At 37.4% G+C, this 13451-nt stretch overlaps 1 non-coding gene across 1 annotated transcript; it reads left to right on the top strand.

Annotated features, from left to right (window-relative positions):
- Window positions 1–8922: 8922 nt before the first annotated feature.
- LOC123573242 (small nucleolar RNA SNORD66) lies at window positions 8923–8998 on the top strand. Its single transcript, XR_006697969.2, has one exon. It is a non-coding gene; the product is annotated as a small nucleolar RNA SNORD66 (small nucleolar RNA).
- The last annotated feature ends 4453 nt before the right edge of the window (window positions 8999–13451 follow it).

Genomic DNA, 13451 nt, shown 5'->3' with positions numbered 1-13451 from the left:
AGTGATTGAATAAGCAATAACTAATCTTATTATGGTTCTTTGGGGATAGAGGTGAAAGAGGTAATTGCTTAACAGATGCTTACCATTTATTGCATGTGTACTATGTTCCAGGCACTGTACTAGGTTCTTTATTTTTCTTTTTTAATCTATACTAACTTTGGGGTAGATATTATTTCCTCCTATTATGGATGAGGAACCTGGAGTTCAGGAAGGGGAAGTCCCCTGCAGAAAGACACACAGCTGGGAGTAGCAGAGTCAACACTTCTGTTCTGGTCCTGATTATCTTCAAGCCTGTGTATGTGTCTCATGTCAGAGAACTCAAACATGCTGGTGCTATGGAGAGTGGTAATGCTTGTCCAATCAGGGGAGTGAAAAGCTATTTGGATACTAGAAATCAGAGCTCTTAGTCTGAGAATTACAGACTCATGGAGTCTTAGAGATTGTTTTGCCCTAAACCCTTTATATTACTGATGAGGAAATAAGGTCCAGAGATGAGGTGTGATGGGTATTATTCTCCACCCCCAGATCCTTTGTCTTTCTATTTGTACCACTGATTATTACACCATCTATTAGTGCCTGGAAGCATGTAAACAAGTCAATGCCAATAAAGTGTTTCTCCCTGTCCACCACTGTAGCAGGAAAAATCAGCCAGCTCCTTTTGCTGATATTCCTGATTTGCATTTCAGGGAAGTGGAGCCTTTTCTCTGGAATTCCCTTGCTCTCTGCTGAGACAAAACCCCAGTTTATTTACCTTTAGGCCACAGTACAAAGCAGCCAGTTTAGTATTAGGAGCACACATGTTGCAGACTTAAAAAAAAAAAAAATCCTTCTTTTCAACTTGGCTGGTTAAAACTCACTAAGTGCTAAATCATCATACCAATGGGTTAAGATTAATTGTGATGTTTAATTTGGTACATTTGCCTTGGGATCTGATGTGTGTTTTCACAAATCTAACAAATAATTTTACCTAGAATACCAGACACTGTTCAGCCCCCATTAGCCACGGTTGGATTTGAACCAGTGACCTCAAGGTGAGAGGCCGCACATCACATTACCGATGCCCCGGGCCACACGGTTCACTTGCTGGCTGTTTCTTTAATGTAATTGCCAACAGCAAGATCAGCAGTGGGAATTCTCCCCATTATGTGGATCCTACGGTCTTAGAAATTCAGCAGTTGAGACTCTTCTTTTTGCCTTGGAGTTTGGACCTATTAACTAACAATATTGCTGGAGAAACTGCAGAGGGATAACAGATGCTGTGTTTTCAGCACTGTTCTCCTCGAGAAGAAGCAGGATATCAGGTTATAACCATCTGATTTCCTGTCAGCCTGGTTGATGGCTCAAGTCACCAATGCCCATGTTAAAGGAAATATTCGAGAGCATTAATGATTTGCTGGTACCAAGAGATGTGATGAACAGTTTAAAAATACTGCCCCTCAATGGGAGAAAATGTATTTCTATTAAGGGACCAGAATTGTGCTACGCTTGTTGGAATTTTTGCTTGTGCACAGGAATTTAGCTCGAGGTCTATGTCTGTCACTAAAATTGACAACTGCCTATGGCTCTGCACAATTGAAACGTAGATCTTAAATTTCACATCATTATCCAAATAAAATATATCTGCCAAGGGGGACTGGTATTACACAGTTAGAGAACTGTGATACCAGTTGTCTGATTAACATATTGAGAGGAATATAAGAATTTCTCAGCTATTTTCCAGAGGGAGGCTGGCTGGGGAGCTCCTGTTAAATGGACTAATTGATCAGACTCCCTTTGCTAAGTACAGAGATGCCCAGCAACGTGTCTGGTCTGTGGAGGCAGGGTTTTCCTGTCATACATAATATCAGTAACAACGGCAACAACAAAAAGGAATGGGGGCCAATTCAACATTTCCTTAATCCCGTCTTCTAAACGGGAAAGATGAGAAACCACTTAACCCTTGATTACCTGGTCCAGAGTGATAGCTCTTGGGCCTTAGATTTACTCAGCAGTACTCAGAAGGAAGGAACATACCCGAACTTTCTCTTCTCAAAACCTTATAATAAGAGCCAACACTCGGATAACTCTGACTTTAGAGTATTTATAAAAATGTCAAAGCCATGTAATGCTAAAAATTACATGCTTCTTCCTATGAGGAAACAAATGCATATGAGATGAATTCTAGGTGACCCCAAATTATTGTGTCCCTAATTTACTGTTTTTAAAAATGAGGGGCCAGTGGTTTACTCTAAGAGATAGATTAGCAGTCATTAGTACATGGTAGGTCACGTGTTTTCTGGCTTAAGGCTCAATTCCAAACTCAGATGGGCAGGTGTATGTAACTCAGAAATTTAGATCACAGGACGTTAGAGAATCACAGATACATTTGGTTTTTCCAAGCTGAAAGTAACCTTAAGAATCAGTATTGTACAACTTTTTATTTCCCAGATGAGAAAACGGGGGGCCAGGAGTTGAAATGACTTATCACCTAATGAGCTAATGATGTTTATAATTGCTTTAAGATCTAAAGATTAGCAAATAATTGTTATAATTATTCCCATGGCATTCCAAGGACTCATTCTGCCTTAGTGTAGCCTTGGAGAGGGTTTCTAAAAGTATCATCTTGTGATAATTTTCATCAGCCTATAATCTCTTCCTACATTTACAGGTATATTTGTGGTTTTCATTCGAAGTCATCCAATGTCATTCTTTCAATTCTGCTTAAATTAATATCCCATTCCCATCCATCTACTTTTTTACGTAAGTGTAATATGGTTTGAATCTTGATCCTTTCCATTGTGGGGTGTTCAGACATGGCTTAAAAGCAAACGCAAATCGGGCTTTTTTAAGTTACTATGGGACCTGAGGTAACTCGCTGAATCTCCCTCTCCATCTCCTTCTTCTTGACAGAGAGAGGAATTTCTCATTTACTTCTCCAGGTTGTTCTGAGCAGAGGTGTACCAACACTCCTTCAATATTAGCTACTATAACTCTAAATAAAAAGATTTAAAAGGACAAAGAATATTTTTGGATCAATCTATCCATTCTGAGTCTCAATTTCCTAAAAGGAAAAAAAAAATGAAAATATCAAGACCATTGTCTCAGACTAATTTTGAAGATTAAATGAAAAATGTATAAAACAAAAGTACCTAGCACACTAACCAGCACCTAGGAATACTTTAATTTCCTTTCTGCCTTAGCAATCACTTCTACTTTTTCTGGAGTTTTATATAATTCATCATCAATACTTTTACAGGTGACATTTTTCATACTCTATCTTGTCTTGCAGTTAGGGATTAGTCCCCTAAAATTCTAACCAGTCTGCACATTTTGGGGTGATCTAGAATTTATCTCATATGCATTTGTTTCCTCATACGAGCAAGCACAATGCCTTACTCTTTACATGTTCAATATAGTATTACTTTACTTACTGATAAATGGGAAGATATTCAGGCTACTAGTCCTTCTAGCTAGTAATGTTACAGATGAAGAATTAACTAAATGGTTCTACTTCAGATTATATAAACTACAACACTATGGAGACTTTCCTTTTGTATTAGTACCAAAAACTGATGAGACATTTTCCTCTATGCTATGCCCTATAGACCACAGGTAGATAGGGTTGACAAATTATGGCACACGGGTGTGTAGTTATCTATTTTTTTTTATAAATAAAGTTGTATTATAACACAGTTACATTCATTTATTTATGTATTGTCTATGGTATCTTCTGCACTACAATGGCAGAGCTGAGTAGTTCAGATAGAGACCATATGACCTGCAAAGTCTATAAGGTTTACTATTTGACCCTTTACTGAAAAACTTTGCTGACTCTGGTATAAGCTCATACTCTACGCTACGCTACACTACACTACACTACACTACACTACACTACACTACACTACACTATACTATACTGAGTTCCTTGCTGCCAAGGAAGAAAAAAATAAAACTAGAGTGAAGAAGTCATGCTTTAGCTTTTTAATATCTTGTGGCCCATTCAAATTAATTAAGATTAATGTTTATCAATTTGTCCTCTGAAAGTGGCTATAAAAATAATAGCAATATATACAGGCATGTGTTACAATTTACTATTCAACATTCCAGTTTTTTTAACAAAAAACAAACATAACATAATTCCTTGTAATCCACAGTTCACCGTAAGTATGTATTTACATCTGTGTAGCTTTACATCAACTAGTTTACAATTTTATGATATTGCCATATCTATATGCCTGTGGTGAAACCAGATAGCATTGAAAATTCTAATTGCTTTCCTTGTCAGGATTCCACAAGACAGTCTTGGATTCCAGGAGCCATGTCCTGATTCCTGCTATTCACGGGGCTATGTGAAAGAAGATTGTTAAATTGGGCCAATAAAACAAATTTTGTACACAAGTACAGCTTTTATTTACTCTGAAAGCTCACCGAGTGTCATTTTTGTTTTTGCTATCACCTTGGGGATTGTGTATCTCCCTAGAGAAATGTTGGATGAGTAGGGGGCTATAAAGAGTTAAGAGAAAACAGAAAGTGAGAAATGAGAGGGAACTCCAGTCCCTGGGGCTTTCTATTTACTTTGCTTTTAAAAAAATTCCCCTGGTCTTTGCTGAGATTCATCAGTACGTTTTGAAATCATAAAGTGTGTTACCCTGTTCAGGACCCAGAGAATTTCATAGTACATACAACTTCCCTGTGGGTCTTAAATTTAGTCTGATCAGTATTCATCATTCCTGTGAAGAACAAACAAAAACATAGTCCCACTGGGAAGACAGAATCTCAAGCATGAATTAGACTCCTTTTGTTCTTTTACTCTTTCCTTCCCTTGAATCCATAACCCAGCTCCATCAAAGTCAAATAACTAGCAAGTAATGTGAAACAATAAAGCATCAGCCATGTGAAACTTCCCTAGGAAAAGAAAAGTGGTGGGATTCGGAACCATGTCAAATTTCTTTCAGAGACCCTTGATGGGTATTTTTAAAGGCATATCATTAGGATGGAGAAGAAAGATAGAGCAAGAATGAACATAAAAACAAGCCAACAGATCAAGAATCTTAAATAGTTATACATCTACCAATTGAATATGAATTTTGGGAACAGTGCCCAGCTACCATGTACATTTTCTTTGAAGAATAAGAGAGAGAGAGAAAAGAGAGAAACAAAGAAAGAGAGAGAGAGAGTGAGAGAGAGAGAGACCTTATTGACCAATGTACAAAGACTTTGGCAACATAATACTTTGCCCTGCCAACAAATTAATTGAAAGATAGAAGGACGAGACTCCAGAAAGTCTAATTTTCTTTTTGCGATTATGTTTTATCAAGTCATTTGCTTACACCCAGAACCGGAGACTGAGACAGCTTGCATCTTCCTCTATCCCTCTCCACTCCTTCACCACCCATCACTAGTTGGGTGAGGAATTAAGTTGAATAAGATTGAATTCAAGGATTTAGAGAATGCAACAATCCTAGAGCTATATTAAGAACTTATTTTATTTGGTTCATCAATTTTCTTTCAAAATTCTTAGGTAGATATTTGATTTTCTAAGACATCTTGGGGAAATTTCCCATCCTTCCTTAATTGACTAATTTATAATGCTAATGAGCTATATGGGTTCACAAATTTAGTTTTCATCTTTACATTCTTCCACAGCATATGTGTATGTCTCCTTCTTCTCCTAGCTGATTGGGAACCAGAGCCCCTGTGAAAAATACCTCTAGTATTTGTAAGGGAGAAGAAAGATGGATTTTGCTGAGATCTTTGTATTCCTCACAGCACAGACTAAACATTCCAAAGTGCTCCAGAAACACAGCATGCTGTAGGTTGAAAGAAAACTTTGACACCATATAATTCAACTTATTAACTCAGGTTTCTGTCATAGCTTTGTTCACACACTGTAGGAAGTAAGTTAACTTCCACCAACATCAGGTACCTTGGCGTGGCTTAGCATGATGGAAAGTGGAACCAGTTACAGACTCAGATGATCTGAGAACAAATCCTAACTCTGCCACCTGCAGAGTTCTAGGATGGTGGGTATCATTTTGAATTTCCAAAACCTTAATTTCCTGATCTAACAAAGGTGATAACAATCCCTTTTGTCTCTACCGCATAAGGTTATCATGTAAATAATATGAAGAAATGAATGTAAAGACACTTTGTAAACTGTAGACGAGGTACCATATGAAATCAAGGGATTATTCCATTCCATCTTATAAAGTAGCATGACATATTAAACAAGGAAGTGGGGACAATGAGTCATGACTACAAGTGATGTTATGACTTTCATATGGGATACCATCTCTACATGTAGGCAACTTTCTTCTTTAGACAGAAAATACAATTTTTGTGCTATTTACTTGGAGATAGGTATGTGTGTGGGGGGTGGGGGGAGGATCAGAAGTGTTATAAAATTAAGCTCCTTAAAGCCTTTTCTGATAATTCCAAACTTAATGTACCAAAAAATGTTGTGTTTTATTTTGTACCTATAAGTGAAATTATTAGATGCTTATCAATCTTACCTTAGAAGAATGTATCTCATGCCTGACTTATTTGAAATAAGTGTAGAATGTGTATTCTGCAATAGCCCTACAGTGTATAAAATTACAATATCTCCCACACAGAAGAAGGATTATTAATATAGTCAGTGATGCAGTCACATAAAACTAAGCTGAATTAGGGGGTTATGCCACTCTTTCTCACAAAACTTTTCTTTAGAAAAAAATTCTGGAAATTGCAATTGACTTTATATGTAACCCATAAAAACATAAAAATTAGGAAGGCTGGAGATAAAATTAAAAGAAGAACATTGAAGAGCTAGGAGGAATGCAGACATAAAATATAGAGTAATCCTTTGGTATCTGTGAGGAATTCGTTCCACAACATCCACAGATACCAAAATTAGCAGATGCTCAATTCTGATAGTATTTGCATATAACCTCTGCACATCTCCCCATGTATATTAAATCATCTCTAAATTACTTATAATACCTAATACAATGTATGTAATGTATCGCTATGTAAATTGTTGTTATACTGATTTTTATTTGAGTATTTTTATTGTATTTTTTATCCTTTTTTTCAACTTTTTTGAATCTACAGTTGGTTGAATTTATGGATAGAAACCCCGTGGATAGGTAGAGCTGACTGTATATTCCTTGAGACACATTGCTCAAATATGTGAGAAACATAGCTTTTGTGATAAAAAAAATAATAGTGCTTCTAAGTCCCCTATTTATCCCCAAAGGGATGCTAGATAAGAGACCTACCTACTTACTTTGTTTCACAGCCCTGATCTGGGCTATGACCATTTAAAAGAAATAATAACCTTCCAGGGCTCTAAATAGGTCTGGCTTGATAATAAAGCTACGTCAAATTTTGAATTTTGAGGCAATTATGAAATTGCTCCCCTAATTGCAACAGGAAGCTCAGCTTCCCAGGGCAAATCTGGGAAAAATGGGTAGAATTTTTGGTGATATGATAAAACCACCAAAAAACTCCAAACCGGCTAGAAAATGGTGCAACGTAATTTGTGGTTTTACTTGTTCTGGAAATTTTATAAATTTTTAGTTAATACAGATCACAAGAATAAAGAAAACAAACACATCAGGACACCTAAACTAACAGATACTTCAACTGTAACATATTCTGAAGACAGAACCATTGCCACAGACACATAATCTGGGTCCCTATATTATCTTGAGCCTGAGACCGCCTATCTAATTACACTCCACTCTCCCACTCTTCCACTTGTTTTATGACACAATTTACAAGTCCATAAATTTAGTGGAAAGAATGCCTATCTATAGTGAATGTGAGTACAGAGTATTCCTTTAGTGAGTTTCAGGTCAGGTGCTCACAAAATTAAAATTACATGGATTCTCTGTGTAATCTCCAGTCAAGTAGCAGAATGACAGTAACCTGATTAGAATGTTCAGGTTTGTCCCAGCTGAGGCTGATTTTGAATCTGAACACTGATACTCTATAAGTAACATTAAGTCCCTGAAATTAAAAAATGAGTTCAAATAGTTTTAAGCATGTGGAAATTTACAGAGGAACTCAGAAACCTTCAAGTAATGTTTAGGTAAGAACCCTGCTTGCCCTTGCATTTCGTCATTGTATAACACTGGCTTTAAGACCTATAATCTATTACAATAACATAATGTATAATGAGATCTGATCTCCAGCAAAATCAAGCATACACAATAATAAGCATAGGAGCTAAATCAATGAATGGTCACAGCTATTTTTCTGGAAAGCACACCTTTAAACGAAAGAATGTCATTGTGATGTAGTTTCAATCATGCAGTGTCAGGAAGCAACAAGTACAATAATAAGCTTATTGACATATACTGAGCTCCCATGCATGCTTTTTTATGAGGACTTCTCATTCATTGAGTTGCATTACCCTGAGAAGTAAGGATTTTTATTCCCATTTTAAGGATGAGGAAACAAAAAAAATTAGTGAAGTTAAATAACATGCTCAAGTTTATCCAGCTTGTAGATTGCTAAATTGGGGTCAAAATAAGGAATAAAGGGATCAAATGTACAGTGATACTTCAATGAGAATCAGCTTTCTTGAGAATAAAATTAAAATTATTTCACATCTTACTTTACATTCATTTATTTATTTATTTTTACCATTCATTCTCTTATTCACTCAACAGATGCCCTGAGTGCCAACTGTGCCTTTCACTTGCACTTGACTGAAAACACCCAGAAGACTGAAAGCCACAATTTTTGCCTTTGGTGGGGAATCAAGCATACGAACTATTGGTAACAAACAGAGGAACACTGCTTATCAGAGGAACACTGCTTATCCTCTGAAATCGTAAGTCAAATTCTTCCATATACTAAGAAAATAAGAAAAATGGGGATACAATTAGGGCATATAAAGAATATTTCTCCTTTGTTCAGGCTGTGGCTTGATCATTAAGAGCTTAAAGGATCATGGTCCTCTGATAACTTCGTGTTAGTGCCACCTGTCTGGGCCACTGAGTACCCATGATGGAACCGAGGATCTGAGGAAGGGAGAAAAAAAGATTTAAAAAAAAAAAAAAAAAAAAAAAAGGATCATGGACAGGGGCAAACTAATGATGAACTGGAGAGGGAATTTTTTTTTTTTTTTTTTTTTTTTTTGAGACGGAGTCTCGCTCTGTCGCCCAGGCTGGAGTGCAGTGGCCAGATCTCAGCTCACTGCAAGCTCCGCCTCGTGGGTTCACGCCATTCTCCTGCCTCAGCCTCCCGAGTAGCTGGGACTACAGGCGCCCACCACCTCGCCCGGCTAGTTTGGGTGAGCTCTGAAACAGATGTCATAGACAGATCTTAGAGCCCAGTTCCCAGTAGGAGTAAACTGCCTTCCCATAAAACTCATCCATATGGTAACTCTCTATTGATATTATCAGAGAGGAATGTCTTCGATTGACAAAGATGCATACTCTTAACCATACCAAAAATGTTTTAGGCTAATCAAAGGTAGACATTATGGAGGAAACAAGTCATTTTTCATGTCGTTAATATAGAACTCTTGAGTATTCTTTTTTAAGAACACCTTGATAGTTGCCTTGGTGGTGGACTTGGATCTGCATAGCATCAAGCCCTTCATTCACTGTCATTTCCTATATGAATGAGGGGGACTATTTTGGAAAGGCTGGCATTTCCAAGGGTACCTCGTTACCTTTAAGGTCTGTAAGAGTAGGACCATGCTGTTTTTTGTTATCACTCTATTATCAAAATTTGTCACAGTCCCAGACCCCTGACAGAAATAACATGTACATTGGTTAATGAAGAAGTAATTTAATCAAATGCAATGATTATTTCCCAATTTGTGCTATTAAAAACAACAAATTAATATTCTGTTCTATTTTTAACAATAGAAATCTTTTTAGGCAGGTGAGAATCTGATAATGTTTATAGTTGAAAAAAGTCATTAATAAATAAATTGGTTCTGAAATCAATTCCCCCGAAATACTTCTATTGCTATATATAATGTAAATATTCATTATAATCCAATATGAAATAATCTCCTTAAACTTTCCCCATTTCTTTGGAGAATGGTACCTAGACTTATTTTGAGAATAACTAAAAGTGAGACTTCACCTTAGTTTATGTCAAAATCATTATACCAGAAAATAGCTAAGAACATTGTCCTTTATAGAATCACGCTACTAGTATTGTTATTTATTTCGATTTGAAAGGATTTGTTATTAGAAGCAATATTTTCTCTCATACCAATTACATGCAACCACTCGCTTTTGAAAGACAAAGTAAGTTGCTGCCAGAATGACCCAGAAGTTCCTATTTTCCTTTCTGTCTCAAGGTCATGTTGAAAAATGTATTCAGCCTTGTATGTCTACTTTTGCTATTTTCTAGTGTTACTGTTCATATGTCCTTTCTCCAGTTTGGGCTGCTATAGTCCTTTGAAGCCTTGTTTTTGTTTTTGTTTTTGTTTTTCTATCAACTTGAGATTGAACCGGCTTCCTTCTTTCAGATGGCACTCACCATGTCAACGATAACAATCAACAAAAGACACCCATACACCCAAAGCTTGCGCCTTACTCACCAAAACCTAATAGTTTGCTTGTACTACCTGCCAACATTCTTAAAAATACACAACATACTCATCCTTATAAGCTCACAGCAGCATTTTCACTAAAGGATGAAATCCTGGAACATTTAATTATCTTGAAAGCAAATGGTAATTAAACACTTTTCCTAACACTGGGAAGCTGGGGTGGTGAAGGAAAGAAAGCTAGGGATTGGAATCCATTATGCGGCTGAGGCTTCTGTCTGGTCGATTTAAGCAGATTGGAGCTGAGGCAGTCGCACATAACTGCCTCAGGTAAGGGAGCACAGTGTTCCTGTGGGGTTATCAAACCAGCCAGGCCTTGAAGGCAGAGCAAAGCCCTTCCAGTGGGAAGTTCTTCCTAAGTGCTTGCATGGCATCCGCGGGATTATCCCACCCCACTCACACATCATCTGGCTTTAAACTTTAGGCCCTCTGGCAAAGAAGAGACGAAACATCTATTTGTCCCCTCCTCCCTCTTATCCCTCCGTTCTGCCTTTCCCATCCTGTTTCCTAGCAGCCGCTGGCTGAGGCCTGCCCTTCTCTGCCAAGCACCAGGCTGGATTAGCTGCAAGCCAATAGCTGGGGGTCAGGATTAAGAGGCCAGCGTGCACTTTAATACAAGCTGCCTATAATTAATGGCATTATTAATAGCTTGACTGAAAAATTCATTAAAAAATCCATTAAAAATAAATACCCTTTTACAAAAGGCATTGCCTTGGGTAAGAAAAACAGAAAAAAAGATAAAGGAAAATTGATTGGTGGCTTTCAGTTCACAGAAAGACAGACCATAGTTCAAACTGATTAAAATTGAACATTTTAGATTAAGCACCCTTGCCAAAATATTCTCTGTAGTTACCCAATATGAAAATATTATGATATGTCACATATTTATATTTTTATGTGTCAAGGGTTGGGATATAAGACGTACAGGTAAGCTGCTTGAAATAACTTTCTTCAAGTGAATACTCTTGACCCTCGGTAATAGCAGAATGTCCCGTGAAATGCTGGTTAACTGATTAACTCAGAGCCTCAAATGCAAAAGGTCTGTTGAGAGGTGGAATATTCCCCATAAATTTATGACTTGGTCCAATTGTTTATCTACTTGAATATTTTCTGCATGTGTGCTAGCATTGGTCCTTTCTCTTCTTCTTCTCCTATTTTTTTTTTTTTTTTGTGCATTCATACCACAGTTGTTCTTCTCCATATATGGGGCTCTGTAACTTGGAATCGATCTTATTGAGTTTTGCCTCAGCCCAAATAAACAGTGTAGAAGGTGATTGGAATGTCTGTGGTTCGGATGTTTGCTCGGAGAAAAGTGGCAATGGAAGGGGAAAGTCCTGTTGGGTATACAGACTCCCCTGCCCCCCTTCCCGACTTCTCCCCTATAAAGGTTTGTTTGTGTTGATACTAAATCTGATCTTTTCGGTCAACTTTGCTCTGGGTCTAATCTGCTCATTGGTGTGAGATGAACATTGTCTTCCAGAGGTACAGGCGACCATGCCCTCTGAAAAAAAGACCCCATTCATGAGAGTATTTGCTTGAAGAGAGCTTTTATTCACTTCACCTGTTATGTTGTGCCTATAGAGCACAAAGCCAAGTGGAGATTAGGCAATTATCTGGTTAATAGGATCAACATAGACAAGAAGTTCATTCAATAGGCATTTCTGACTGCACACCATGCACAGCACAGCCCTGGATGGGTTGAGAGGCACAGGGTGAAGAGAGAACATGCTGCTGCTTAGTTCCTAACACAATAAAGGAAATGAGACATAAACACAGTGAACAACTGACATGCAATTTACAAGCAAGGGAAGAATCATATGGAATTCTGTGTACTAAAGTGGGGAATATAACAAGTTAAAAATTATAAGAGGTGGTTAAGCTGGGTTACGTTTCTTGGAAAAGGGAAATCAATGTCTCTGTATGTTCAGAACTCTCCAGTTCACCCCTTTTAAACCTGGTAATTTCAGACAGTGGATGCATGCTCTTTTAAAATGAATTCAATTTCCTTTGTTGCCACTAGACTAAGCTCTCACAACTTATACTGAAGATGGTATTTAATTCCTGAAAATATTGAGAAACTTTTTTAAAAAAAAAGCTGGGATTCACAGGGGCACCCACAGATATTATATTAACACTCTGGCATTGTTTCAGCTCTCATTTTTCCCTCCTTGGTACTTGCAGAAAGTTAATAGTGCGGTGTGATAGATATTAACTGAGCAATGGGCTTCCCATTAGAAAGATACTGATTTTAAAATGCCTGTACTCTGTGATTTCCACTTTTGTTTCTAATAAAATATGGCCCTAATTAGCAAAGTGTTGAGTAACTTCCCAAGTAGGATGTGTTAGTATGTTCAACATTTTCCATTCTCTTTCATTCTCTTCCTATAATTTAGACTGATGGTAGATTTTCCCTAAAGTACAACATTTGCAATTTTGTGAGGTTCTGAAAATTAAAAATAGGTGCTCTGGGGTGAGAGCCTCTTGCCTACTACTCCTGGGCATGAAATTCTCAGCTTATAGCTTTTACTTCTATGTTAATGTGAAAACCTACACTGTTGGTTAAATTTTTTAAAATTATGTTGGTTGGCTGTTTTGTCCGTGTGTAACAAACACGTTTAACTAATATATTTCTGAAATGTCTACTGATGGAATCCAACAGTTGTTTTGACACACTTTAGATAGAGGCTGCATGTAGGCAATAAAAACAGGAAGGTAAGAGGGGAGAGGGGAAAGGCTCTGCAGGGCGGAGGCAGGATGTGGGATGAAAGGTACTTGAGGAGATGATATCACTGTTCAGCCTTGTCATTTAAATTAGGGGTAATAGAACACATTGATTTTGGAAAGGAAGATCTTGACAGTTAGGAAAACAAGATCGAGCAAAGGCTGATAAGGCTGTTAGTTCTATTTTTTT

Source organism: Macaca fascicularis, chromosome 4, assembly GCF_037993035.2.
Source record: "Macaca fascicularis isolate 582-1 chromosome 4, T2T-MFA8v1.1".
NCBI lineage: Eukaryota > Metazoa > Chordata > Mammalia > Primates > Cercopithecidae > Macaca > Macaca fascicularis.
Note: the sequence above shows the minus strand (reverse complement) of the source record. Positions and strands in the feature narration are given on the sequence as shown.